This window comes from Anomalospiza imberbis, chromosome 5 (assembly GCF_031753505.1).
Source record: "Anomalospiza imberbis isolate Cuckoo-Finch-1a 21T00152 chromosome 5, ASM3175350v1, whole genome shotgun sequence".
NCBI lineage: Eukaryota > Metazoa > Chordata > Aves > Passeriformes > Viduidae > Anomalospiza > Anomalospiza imberbis.
Window position 1 is genome coordinate 53,089,621 of NC_089685.1, and position 12,933 is coordinate 53,102,553.

Genomic DNA, 12,933 nt, shown 5'->3' on the forward strand with positions numbered 1-12,933 from the left:
GCAGTGCCGAGGTACCTGCCAGCACCTGGCCCCTGGAAGTGATCCCAGCTGGCACAGTGGATGGCTCTTGATTGTCCTGTCAGACCTTTGCTGACAAGTACTTAAATTGAGCGAGTTCATCCCATAAAATTTAAGGAAGAAGGGAAAGGACAGAAGAATGAAAAGCAATGTATTTTTCTTTTAGCACCTCTCTTTTTCTCATTTTCTCCTGAGGTGTCAGCACCTTAAATAAAAGGCCTTTTACTGCTTCACTGTTGTCTGCATCCAGCCACAAATAGCAATGCTGGTGCAAATAGACCAAGGTCTCAGCTTGCCAGCTCTGCCCTCAAGGTTGTCACCTCTGTACAGAGCCCTTCGTTCTCCTTTCTCTCTCATTTCTCCTTTGCTGTCACATTTGCTCCTGCCGGCTTGGAAAACACACACCCTCTGCTTGCAGAGATCCAAGGAGGTTGAGGGCAAACTCAATTCCCAAGGTCTGCAGCTCAGCTTCCATCCACCAAGAGAATGTCCAGGAGGAGCCATGTTACTGATTTCCAGTTCCTCACGAGTCATTTCCAAATTGGCAAACCACAGTGAGAGCTGACAAAGTATTGCTCTATCCTTGCTCCCTCCTGCAGCCCCAGGAGGGCTGGCTGGAAGGGAATTTCCGACAAACACTGCAGCCTGAGGAGCCCACATCAAACCGTGTGAGGGCGTTGGAGATCAGAAGCCCCTCCCTCAGCAGCTCCAGACAGGGGAGACAAGAGAAGGATGAATCAGGGTCCTGAGTGGAACCTCCAGCCAGGCAGAGCACTGGGCTGGCAGATGGCTCCCAACATGTACCAAACACTAAACCAGGGGCACATGTCACTTTTTTCCTTAAAGTTGACTGCATTTTTGCATTTCCTGACTAAGCCCAGATAGGATTGCAGCAGAATGAACACTGGCAGTGTGTGATGCAGGATGTGAGTTACAGGGCAGCTGGCCAGAGAGCTTATTCCCTTTGACCTCTTGTTCTTCTTTGCACACCATAAAACTTGTGTCTCTTTGAACAGTGTAGTGGGAGCCCCTGGGACCTGCCTCATTCCTCCCAAAACTGGCTGCATACACCATCTGGGATGTATTTCTCTCCAGGAGCACAGTCATAGGCAAGTACAGCCCAGACAGCAGGGTCACACAACAGGAAAGGGAAAGGGACAAGATATTTACAGGCTGTCATACCATCAGGGGTGGGATATTGTGCTCCAACTTCCTATTTTATTCTTTCTTTATGGATCCAGAAAAGTTTTATGTTTTTAGAAACTCCTATTTATTATCTCTTTGCCCATTTTGCTAAAAAATGTACTTGGGCATAGCTGTATTTCTATTATATTTGTAGTAGTGGTACTGAATTATTGAGGTAAATGCAAACTTGCATATTAAAACAAAAAGTATTTTAATTATTTGGAGGAATACAAACTAGGAAGGCACTGGGGCAGCACAAAAAGGCAGTGACCAGTAGCCTCTCCTGAGTCCAAATCAAATCCAGGCAGCTCTCTCTGCCTTGGCCCTGTCCCACACAGCAATTTGCACATGCACACAAGCATGTATCACACCATCCTCTCATTGATTTAATAGCACATACTGTACTTCAGAGGCTGGATTTCTTCTACTACCATTTGGCAGAGCTTACCAAAGTGGTCACAGACTCATCTTTGATGCTCAGGAAAAAAAAAAAAATCCAGGCCAGAATGAACATAAAATAAAAGAGTAGAGTTGATAAAAACAGTGAGGTTGGCTGAGGATATTTTTGATGTACCCAGAGAAGAAGCAGTCATGTTTCCATCAGGTGTGCAATGTACCCATAAAATGTTCCAACTATATTTTTGTGCATTTGCAGATGGAAAAAATCACTTATATTCCTCAGCAGTTATTTCACCAGTGAGACAAATCTGTTGTTGGACTAGAGAGTACAGATCACAGCTAGGGACGGGAATTGTTTTGATACATGTTCAAGTGGCTCCATGCAGGTGTAACAGACCTAAATATAAACTGGCACAGATGATAGGCAAGAACAGCTTGAAAATCTATCCATCTGCACGTCATGAATGCATTTCCATTTACTCCCCTGAGCTGAGGATCAAGCCCCAGATCTTTTAAATACGGATGGCTCAGAACAAATCTGTGGTTTGGCTTTGCTCAATGCAACATCAGGAGCCACTACGTGTCGAGAAGAAAGTGATGCCTTCCCAGTCCTATGCAAGCCCATTCAGGATGTGACGTGGAAGCATCTGACATGCCCAAGAGGTCTTGGATCACTGTCACAGAGTTCACCTGGCTTGTACCGGGATTGGTGTTTGCCATGGGAACCCAACAATGTTGACTCTGCTGTGAGGTCTCCCTGCTCACAAGGGGAAGTTTCTGCAACCAGTTCTGGTCCTGACTGTACCATTTTGTGGTAACCAGGTCACATAAAATGGCCAGACTCTAGAAGAGAACCTTGTAATTGAAATTTTTGGAGCTATTTAAACCTTTTTAGAAAATAATGGGGAAAAATCTATGAGAACAATTTGATGCAGAATTACCATCACTCACTGTGAGATTCAAACCTAATTTGATTGCTATTACTGTATGTATTTTTATTGTTCTCTAATTGCTTAATGAATGTTGCAGTTGTAATAATAAGATTATTGGTAATATGAAACCGATTTGCAGAATGGTGAGAAGATAATTAGATGATACCTTGAGGGTGATTTCTGTTTAAGACACAGTAACTATGTCATGGAGTAAATAAACTTGGTGAGGGAAGATACCAATGGCTATTAACCTTAGATACAATTATTCCCAAATTAGCAGGATACACATTTCATTAAAGTGAGATTACCAGTGACTGATGCTTGGTCCAGGATCTCCCAACCACACGCTGAGTTGGGAATGGTGAGGTCCAAGTGATCAAACTGTGCCTGGCTTTCAAGAGCTGGGCCTTACATCTTGCCTAGCTCCCATTACTCTTGTGTGATGGCCACAAAAGCCTGACAGCACAGCGGTGACAGGGATGCTTGGCCATCAAAGTTGTAACCTTAAAGCCACGCGTTCCTTTCTAAATCAATGCTTAGTGACATTTCAGGATCAGTATTAGTGCAAGGAGTCTGCTGCTTCTTGGATCTGCAAGGCTGACTGGGGACAAAACATTCACATATCCATGAACCTGCAGATCCTGAGGCTGCCCAGCTGTCCTGGCTGAAACAACATCCCCTTCCTCCCTCCCTCCCTTCTTGGATCTAGGCATGTCCACACAACTAACTGTGCACTCCAGGTGGCAAACTCCACCAAGTACACAGCTGCTTGTGTCCCACTGTTTTAGTAAAGTGATGGGAACAACAGTGTACACACACAAGCAGACGCACAGCTCTGCACCTTGTCCTCCACCACCGAGATGAACCATCTAAATCTCTCGCTTGTTTTGGTATATTTAGTGAATTTTGCCAGCTTCCTTAGTGCCTTTAATGGTCTGTGGAATATTTTCCTGGCTCTTCATTTAAATTTTTCAGTCTCTTAAGGACTATCACAGATCCATTTTGGTCCTAACTAATGAGAGTTTCTACAGAATTTTAATAGCAATTCTGCTAATAACATTTATTTTCTCGGTAGTCTCTCTCTGTCATACCTCTGGCAATCTCAGTCTGTCTTCTGTTCAAGGTTGGGAAAACTTGGGATAGTAGGTTTGTTGTTTTTCAAAGTCAAATCATTACATACAACATGTAATTCCAAGCTGTACCTACTGCATTTTCACACAAGTAGCTGGGAGTAGCTCTAGGCCTCCAAAATGCCTGCCAGCTGTGTATTTAACTGCAAGCAGAAGTTCCCAGGATGAACTGGCATGGCAATCTCAGTAGTGTGGCATGGCCAATTTCAGCAGACAGAGTTTTCCGTGAAAAAACCCAAAATCTCTTCATTTACTAGAACACACCAATATCACATTTCATTGGCATCTGTGGCACAGAAGTCACTGTTTTGCAGCTTTGAGCAAAGCTTTGCAGGACCACTAATAGTGTACTTGGAGAAATGAATGCGTAGCTTAACTCTTGTGCTGTGAACCATTGGAATAGAGTGCCCTAATAAACTCCCTCTGTTTCTCAGACTCTGTATTAATATTGACACTGCACATCCATTAAACATCAGCGAGCAGCAGTGCTCCAGGTGGTTGCTGCAAGCAGCCAGATTAGGGGCAAATGTTAGCAGCCTTCCCAATGAATCTTCACATATTTTCCTCATCTATGTGGACAGGATCTCCCTCGTCATCTCATCCGTGACATACTCACTGTAGTTTTTATGTTATGTTATTTATTCCAGCATTATTTGCATTATCTAGAATTTTCTGGTTTGTTTGCTTAACTTTGTCCCAGTACTAGGAGAAACTGTGCTTTGTTCCTACAAAAATGAATGTGATGGTTCTAACATCATCCATTCAGTGATCCTACCAACATCCCCTCTTTGCCTGTGATTTAAGAGTATCTTTCCTAAAGATAAGAACTGCAGGGAGCTCATAGCACGATGCTAAGGGAATTGAGATTTTTTTTCTGGGTCAATATTACAAATTATGCCTTTTCCAGTGTGTCGCCCATTTATTTTCCAGTTTTGTTCACACACTTCTTTGTGCTTAATAAGCTTATCACTGTCCATTCTGTTTCCATATTTACTTTCTGCTATGTGTGACTCTCCTACAAGTATCATCCAAAAAGTATTTCTGGCAACACATATGCTTCTGTATAACAGTTAAAAAAGAAATGTCTTATTTATTTCCAGTTAGATAATTTCATCTTTGGCTGCTATGTTGTACAGTTTCACTATGTATAGTTTTCATCTAAGCATGTGGTGCTGTTCTTGTTTTCATTACCCATCCTATATATTCCTTCTGTTGGTGTTCACATGCTTTTGTGAAGCAAAGTCAAGTCTGGTATTCCTTGTCTCTTTCATCATGGAATGGACATTATCCCAGCTTATGTTGCTTGCTACAGTGTGCAGAAATCCATACACTGTCTTACATGTTTGACATCTTGGGTCTCCTCTTCTCCATGACCTGGGATCCTCCATGTATTTGTAATGGCAGACCATCCTGCCCATCCTCTGCAAGATTCACTCTGTGAAGTGATTGCTGTTTCTTGGCAGAGCTTATCATCTCTGTTAATTCTTAATTGTAAATCTCTTGTTAGAGGTTTAACACTTCATTCTCTCACTTACGGTATTTCCTTAATTTACTTTACTCCAGGTGCCTTATGGTATTCGGTATTTAAATTACTCTTCCCATCTGTTCTTAGCAAGGGAAAGCAAGAAAACAAAGCATGCAAAGATGTCATATAAATGGAGTCAATAATGCCTGTGCATTTGGAGAGCATGGATAACAAGTATTGGCTCGTTACTGTGGCTCAAACCACTTTCATTTAATGTAAAATACATGGCTGTTGTAATCGAGCCTAGTCAAGTCCCACAGTCTCACACTGCCCTCAGCAATGTCTTATCAGAGATCCTTAAAGCAGCATATTAAGTGAAAAGAATGTCTAAACAGCTTGAGAAGCAAAGCCAGTCTTTGAACTGATACCAGATCACAATATCAGAGGAATTCAAAGAATACACACCGTATGCAGGGAAAAAAACAACATGGGATTTAAAAACAATGCCTGTGTCAATCATAATTAGCATGTCAATTAACAACATAAAAACAACAAAACCAATTCATAAAACCATATCACTTAGTAACTTCCCAGAAGATAAATGCAATGTGAAACTGTTCAAAACCAAGCTAGCCACAGAGCTTATTGAAGTACCCTTGCTGAAAATGCTACAGAGTTTATAAAGAAAATGTTTGGAAGAACTCTCTAATGTCTTCCCAAACCTAAGGAAGCAGGATAAGGATATCCTAAGGATATACAACAGGATCTGTGGCTCCAGTAACTTTTTTCTCACAAAAAAGTGATTACCTTTAAATAGTTGAAAGCTATGAGAAAGCAAATATCAGATTTTATTCTGATTTAACTGATTTACTGAGAGAAAAGAAGACAAAATACAATTATGTGTTCATCAACACCTGAAGACATTAAGACCTGTACTTCACAGACTGATGAAGTGGCCAGTTACAATTTGTGAGCAAAGGTCCTTGTCAGTATAAGATGCAGAATGTATCTTTTGGCAGGGAGTGAACTAGACCAGTTTATAGTAACTCAGTGGGATTATACTTCTTCTAAGTGGTCATATTTTGCACTCCAGCATCCAAGACAAATTAATCTTCTACCTTCTACAGCAGCAAAGGTATTTGGTTGGTGAAAAGGAATGGGAATGGTTCCTCATTACAGTGATGGATTTTCTCAGCCTGCCTTTGCCTGCAACTGTTTCTGTTGATCCCCGAACTCCACCTAAGGACAAGGATAAAACAAGTCACTGTCACAGAGCACTGCCACTGACTTTGGAAGGAGTGAAACTTTGAGCAAACACAGTAATGTGCCGGGTATGTGATCTAAGATGTCAGCCAGATGTGTTCAGTGGGCCATGGTGATGCACACAATTGAGTGCAAAGAAAATGAAAATTAAAATAGAAGCATTTAATAGAAAACCAACAGGGAATCTCTTTCCTTCAAACTATGGCTGTTGCTCTTTGATTACAATTGCCCAAGGCCCCACTCCATCTGGTCCATAGATTAGGATGTCACAGCCTCAGTGAAAAATGAACCATTGCTGCAGATATATTAGTAGTTTTCAGAAGCTCTTCTGAATACGAGATCATCTGGCCATGGGATATAACCAAGATGGTATATAGCAGCAGCTGGATTTTTGGGTAGGCAGTATCTCAGTGTGAATATAGGTAAGTATATATAATATTTTTGGATGCACTGAAATCAAGGAACAGTGTAAAAGCCTAATTTTCCTACTCTCTCTCATCCAGCTGCACGACGGGGATAAAAGGAGAGAATAAGACTTATTTCTTTTGTTAAACAATGAGCATTAATCTCTGCCAAAAGCAAAATGCCTGAGTGAGGAGTCTCATGGGTTACATTCCTCACTCAGACTCAGTGCAGAAGTGACAAAACTTGTCTGCTGATGTAAGGCAGGAGCGGTTTGGTGCTGCCAGCCTGCGGGGTAGAAGCTACATCCCTTCCAAATTGGTGCTACTTAGAGGGGAGTGCACATCCTGCAGGCAGGTCAGGCTCTCTCCTCCTCTCTCCCTCCTGCTATCCTACTATTTTCTATGCTGAGTCCTCTAATATGTAGCAGTACCATAGTAACAGCATGAGCTCGGAGAGGAGTGACCTTAGCCTCAGTCAGCAGGACTTGAGGGTAGGAACCTGTACCAGCAACAAAATGGATGTCTGTGATGTAGCTCTCACTGAGACCTTCACTGAGAAGTGGAGTGTAGAATTAGCACAGGAGCTGCTAGACATTTCTGTGCAGGGGCTTGTGCTGCTAGGGGAATGGATAGATCCCAGTCCCAGGGCACTGGCCTTGTTCCTCCATTTGGAGCAGACCCAGAGGAGATCTAACTACACTCAAAGCTTAGGGTCCAGGCCTGCTCACGCTGATGCCTCAGTGGCATCTGAATTTACTGAATCCAAATGGTTTGGGAGTGAGTGTAGAGCCTTCTGAAACGCGTCTTTGCTAAAGGAACAAGTTCCTGTCAAGATTGCCACAGAGCAACTTAATGGGTTTCTGCTGCTGTTCAAAAGCTGTTAATATCTCTATTCATTCCCTTGGAAAAAAAGGTTAATAAACTCAGAGAATTAGGGAATATTTCTGTGTAGTAGCTTGGATGTGGGAAGAGGGGGCAGGGTGTAAAGGTCATGGGTTTTGCCATATAAATATGCTAGGCATGCTCCTGAATTTTCTTCTAGGGAGAGTGAAGCTCAGGTCATGTTCTGCTTACAGAAGAGCCAAGGAAGAGCAAGGAGGGGGAAGAAGGTAGGGATTATTCTTGTGCAGAGTTTCTCTGAGTTACCCAACCAAAAACCCTGCCAATGTGATTCAGTTCTTTCTCCAAACCAGTGGAGCAGGCACTGACTGCAGACATGACTGCCCCAGGGAATCACACCTCCAGGCAGAGCTGGAAATAAGGGCAAGAGAATCCATCATGAACTTTCTCTGCTGTCACAGGCAGGAACTTTCTCTGATTAGCTTCAGTGGGTGCAGTGCTCCTCTCTCTTACATAAATCATTGGCCAGGGTAGAATGGAGTGGGACCTGGGACACACTTTGGAGGAGGAGCTTTAGGCCCTGGACACAAAACAAGAACAGAAGCAGAGAGACACAGACTGGGAAGCCCACCAGAGATTTCAGCTAGCCCAAGGACCCTCCTGGACAGGAAGGGAAAGAACTCTGTCTGCAGCCATGCGTATGCCTGTGGCTTGTGGTTAAGAAAAGTCAGAGGTGGATGTGCCTGAAAGGCAGGAGCTCCCATCAGGAGCTCCCACAGCCTGATCTGGAGAGGCATCCAGTTAGTGCTGCTCACATCCACCAAGGAAAAGGGCTCTCCCTCAGTTTAAACCATGCTTGGTGTTCAGGTGTAGAATTAAAACAAAGCAAATTATAATCTCTCTTGCTGGGTCAGAGACATGGAAATATTTAGATTCCGTTTTCCTCCACATCAGCTGCACAAAAGCCTGAAGGTTGTGTGAGGATTCTCTTCCCTGTCACTCTGGCCACAGGGATATTAATCATGTGAAAAACGGGGGGACGTGGGCAGACTCTAACAGGCAACTCTGCCTCGGTCTGGCAGGAACACGGAGCTGCACCGCTGCGGTAAACACAGCTCCTGCAGAGCGCTACATTTGGTCTCTTTGCAACACAAGTAACTATTTGCATTTTACTTGTAGGAAAGCACCTGAAGAGACAGAATTACCACGATGGCACGGGATGTGCTGACAGCACTGCTGTTCCATTACCCCCAGACCATTGATAAACGAGTCTCAACTGCCAGAATAAGCAGCAGGCTGAGGGGTCCCAATTCTCCATTGCTGTAAGGATGACAGAAGGACTACACTGGACTGGGGAGGTCCCTTTTTTATGCAAACATAGGCACAGATTGTGCTGGACAGAAATGCAGACTAAATGATTTTCTATCCTTATCATTTGTAGGACATTGCCAAAATGTCCCAGTAGACAAAAACCTCTCTACTGTCTCTATTACATTCTGTGGCTGAGCTCTGAGATGACTGAAGATGTGACTTTGCCAAAGGAACAAATAAGTATGTGCCTGAAGCATGATCATGTATCTGAAGCTTCTCCTGATAATAGGCTTGGAACTGATGGTAGAGACAGAATTATAAAAAAATTACTCATCGTACAAGGGTCAGACATGAGTAATTAGGATGAGGTGTTCACCTGTCTTCATATACAACTTGTGAGATAATTTTAGGTGACACATCCCCAGTCAAGTTTTAAGAGTTACAGAGCAGCTTTTTGAATGAGTCTGTTTTTTACAAAAAACACCTATCAATCATAAGAAAACAAAATCATGCATTCCAGCCTCCTCTGAACAGTGTTATGAAAAAGAGAGCAGGAATTTTATTTGGCCTAAAAAATTACTACAGCACATAATCTAGAGGATGCTCAAGATCAGTCCTTTATCCTCTCATTTTCCATTGCAAACAGCCCAATACCTGCTTCTATTGATCTGACATGAAGAAAACTAGTACAGCTAAAAGAGAATTACCTGGTACACACAGCAGCATGGCATGTGTGATCTACCTTGAGGGTGATCAGACAGCTACAGCCAAAAACTAGGACATAGGTGTTTGCCAGGAGGAATTTCGGAATGGACGCTGCATTCTAAGTAAAGCCAAGTAAAAAGACAAGTGCACAATCTGTTGTTGCTGTCTGCACTGTCACTTTCTTCTAAGGGCAGCTCTCTTCAAAAAGTCCCACATCAAAAATCAGCAACCCAGAATCTCAGATAGTGTCACACAGTCCCAGTAAGGGAGATGGGATGGGACCTCTGGACCTCACCCTGTTCAACCACCCTGCCCAAAGCAGGGTCAAGTCCCTCTACTAGGGATGCTGAAGACAACTAGCAACTGAGGTAAAATTTCTCACTTTTACTAATTCTGATGTGTTTTCATGGTTATGGACACAGGAAAATTGCCATTCAGCCATCTTAGAGATACTCAGGTCTTTGATACACTTAAGCATTTTTTTCTGACTGCTCTGAACATGTATTCGAATACTAAAGAGGGTTTATTTTAAAAATTCAAGCTTGTTTTGGAAACATTGTTAATGAACATAACTGTACTCAGTAGACTTGGTTGCAAAATAGGAAGTTATAGATGTTTCTAAATTATTTGTGGCACCACATGAGAATTATAAATTTGAAAAGCATTTATCAGCACACAGTCTTTTCATAAGTGAAGGATGAGAGTACTAATATCTGAGGCAATCATTGCTGTTAGCAGTTGGCCATACCACCTGAATACTCTAAAAAAGTAGGACAAACACTGAAAGAAAAGTAGGACATTTAATCACTCCACACCACCTGGAACATTTAGCACTGCATCAAGTGCATATACTCAGCACACTGAGATGCACTGGACAGATGAAGCTGGAATATTTAAGTGGGAAGCAATGGCTACTGTATGAGGTTATGCCTGAAATATTCATCAGGAGAAGATAATTTAATGTTTTCTTACTTAAAGAAAAAAAAAATCCTAGATCATCTGCTCTGCAAAATAAAGGGAAAGGAAAACCCAAAACATAGTAGGGATACTAATCCCTAGGGTTTAATCAGCTTTTCTTATCACTAACAGAAGAGTGTTTTCTCGACCATCTTCTGCATCAACTTGATTTTTGCAGAACAGACTTGCATACCCAGAATCCCAAATTTGGCCTCAAGCAGCCACCTTATGTTACAACTCATATCCCATCCTGACATTCTTAAGCAGAAGCAGAAGGATTGACTTTGATGTTTTTGAATTGCTAAATGACATTTTTATTTTTAAGAAGGCAAAAACATTCATTAGGAAAAAAAATCTGTCCAGTGTTACATTCATTACCCTGACCTGAGTTCATCCTTGCTCTCCTGAATCTGCAAACTGAGGTCCCTGTCAAGAGTGGACTACAAAAGCAGCATTGCTCCCTTACATCACTTATTTAGCCAAAGGATTGTTAGGAATGGCCAACATCCCTCTTCCTCTCTTACAGGATGGGGTCTCTCTGAATAACTCTGCACTTTTATGAAATCTCTGTGGCTGTTCACCCTCTCTCATGTGTCATGAGAAACTTTGAGGAAAGGTGCAGGGAGCCCAAGGACAAGTGGGAGGGGGACAGTCACCAGGACAGTGACTGGGAAAGAATCAAAGTGCCATTTGTAAAAAGAACATTAGAAATGGATTGTTAAGGGTCTCAAGATCTGCTATTGCACTAGGGGCTCACCACACTGGAGCTTTTGCTGAACAACAAAGTGTGTTTCCTAGTAGACATGGGAACTTCTCTAATTTGCATTTTGTGCCAAAGGGGGAACAATTGTCCAAATGTTCTTTTGATAAGTAGGAAAGGTGAGCAGGTGCATTTTATTGAAGCATGATTGGTGAATGGGGGTGTGGGTATGTGAATTTCCACAGTGTGTTAGCTTCATAGCTGTCTTTGCCCATTCCCCTCAAACACCTTGTACAGGGTTGGGAGAGGCCAGCAAGAATGAGACGTGACCAGGAAGTTGGCTTGTGTCCACTGAGTAGTTTTATACATTTTCTCTATGTAATATTCATTGCTTTTAGGTTTTTTAACCCAGTTTAAGACTCTATAATCACTGGGTACAGCAAAATAGAAGGGCTACCATGAGCCAGGTGAGTTCTCTGGCTTGCTCAGATCCTGCTGCTGAGGAGCCAGCTCCTCAAGAAGATAATGAATAGAGGGACCAGGCTGGGAGAGAAGCTGTGGGAGAGTCTGCTTCATATCCCTGCCCCTGCCAGCCTGGTAATGACGGGCTGCTGTGGGGTGCTGCAGAGTGCTCCTCCCTGAGAACTGAGGGTGCAGAACCTCAGGGGTTGCTTGAGGTCATTTGGGGTTACTTGAGGTCATTGGGATCATTTGGGCTGACCTGAGGTCATTGGAGTGCCTGGTGGGGGTGATTTGAGGTCATTGAAATCCCTGATGGAGTTACTTGAGGTCATTTGGGCTGACCTGAGGTCATTGGAGGGCCTGGTGGGGGTTACTTGAGGCCATTTTGGGGTTACTTGAACAGGAAGCACAGTTAGCACAGACACTGCCTTTGGACTTTGCTGTTCAGAACATCCAACCAGGACTGCAGGAACAGCATCCAGGAGAGCTGGACATGGGTGGACTCATCACACACAGGTCAAGGTCTCCAAAGCCCCAGAGATTTGCACTTCTCAACTGGAGGAGAAGGATGGGTGTGACATTCACATTCTCTGGTCAGAGAGACATAATTCTGTCTCTCAGGACAAGCACAGAGAGAAGAAGAGAAAACAATCTTTATCTCTGCTCCTTTGTTTTCCCCATGTGGAATGTGGTATGGAGATTGTTTACCTGAAGTGATTGCTGGATTGGATTCTGGTGAAGGCTGTTTGGGTTCAATGCCCAATCGGATCGGGCTGTGGCTCGGACTCTCAGCAGAGAGTCACGAGTTTGTTAGTTAGATAGGTAAGTAAGAAGTAAGTATATAGAATAGTGTAGTATCTCTTTAAATAGTACATTAGTGCAATATAGTATAGTTTTAATAAAGCTATCCTTCAGCCTTCTGATCTGGAGCCAGACATCATCATTTCTTCCCATCAGGGGTCGCCTGATTTCCGATAGATGGGAGACCTTGGTTATCAGTAGCCACAGGCAAGGACTTCTAGTGATTAATTGGTGAATACGAACTGTCATTGCCTACTTTATTCTCTGTATTTACTTGCCACACTTGGTGCAGGGACCAGAGGTGGAAAAGTCAGGAGAGGATGCTTCAAATTTTCCAGATGTTAAAAAGGGTTAAGTTAAT

The 12,933-nt window shown here is 42.9% G+C and overlaps 1 long non-coding RNA gene across 1 annotated transcript; it reads left to right on the forward strand.

The window, feature by feature from the left end:
- The first annotated feature begins 1,188 nt into the window (after positions 1-1,188).
- On the forward strand, positions 1,189-6,569 carry LOC137474349 (uncharacterized). Its single transcript, XR_010999315.1, has 2 exons — positions 1,189-2,587; positions 6,257-6,569. It is a non-coding gene; the product is annotated as an uncharacterized lncRNA (long non-coding RNA).
- The last annotated feature ends 6,364 nt before the right edge of the window (positions 6,570-12,933 follow it).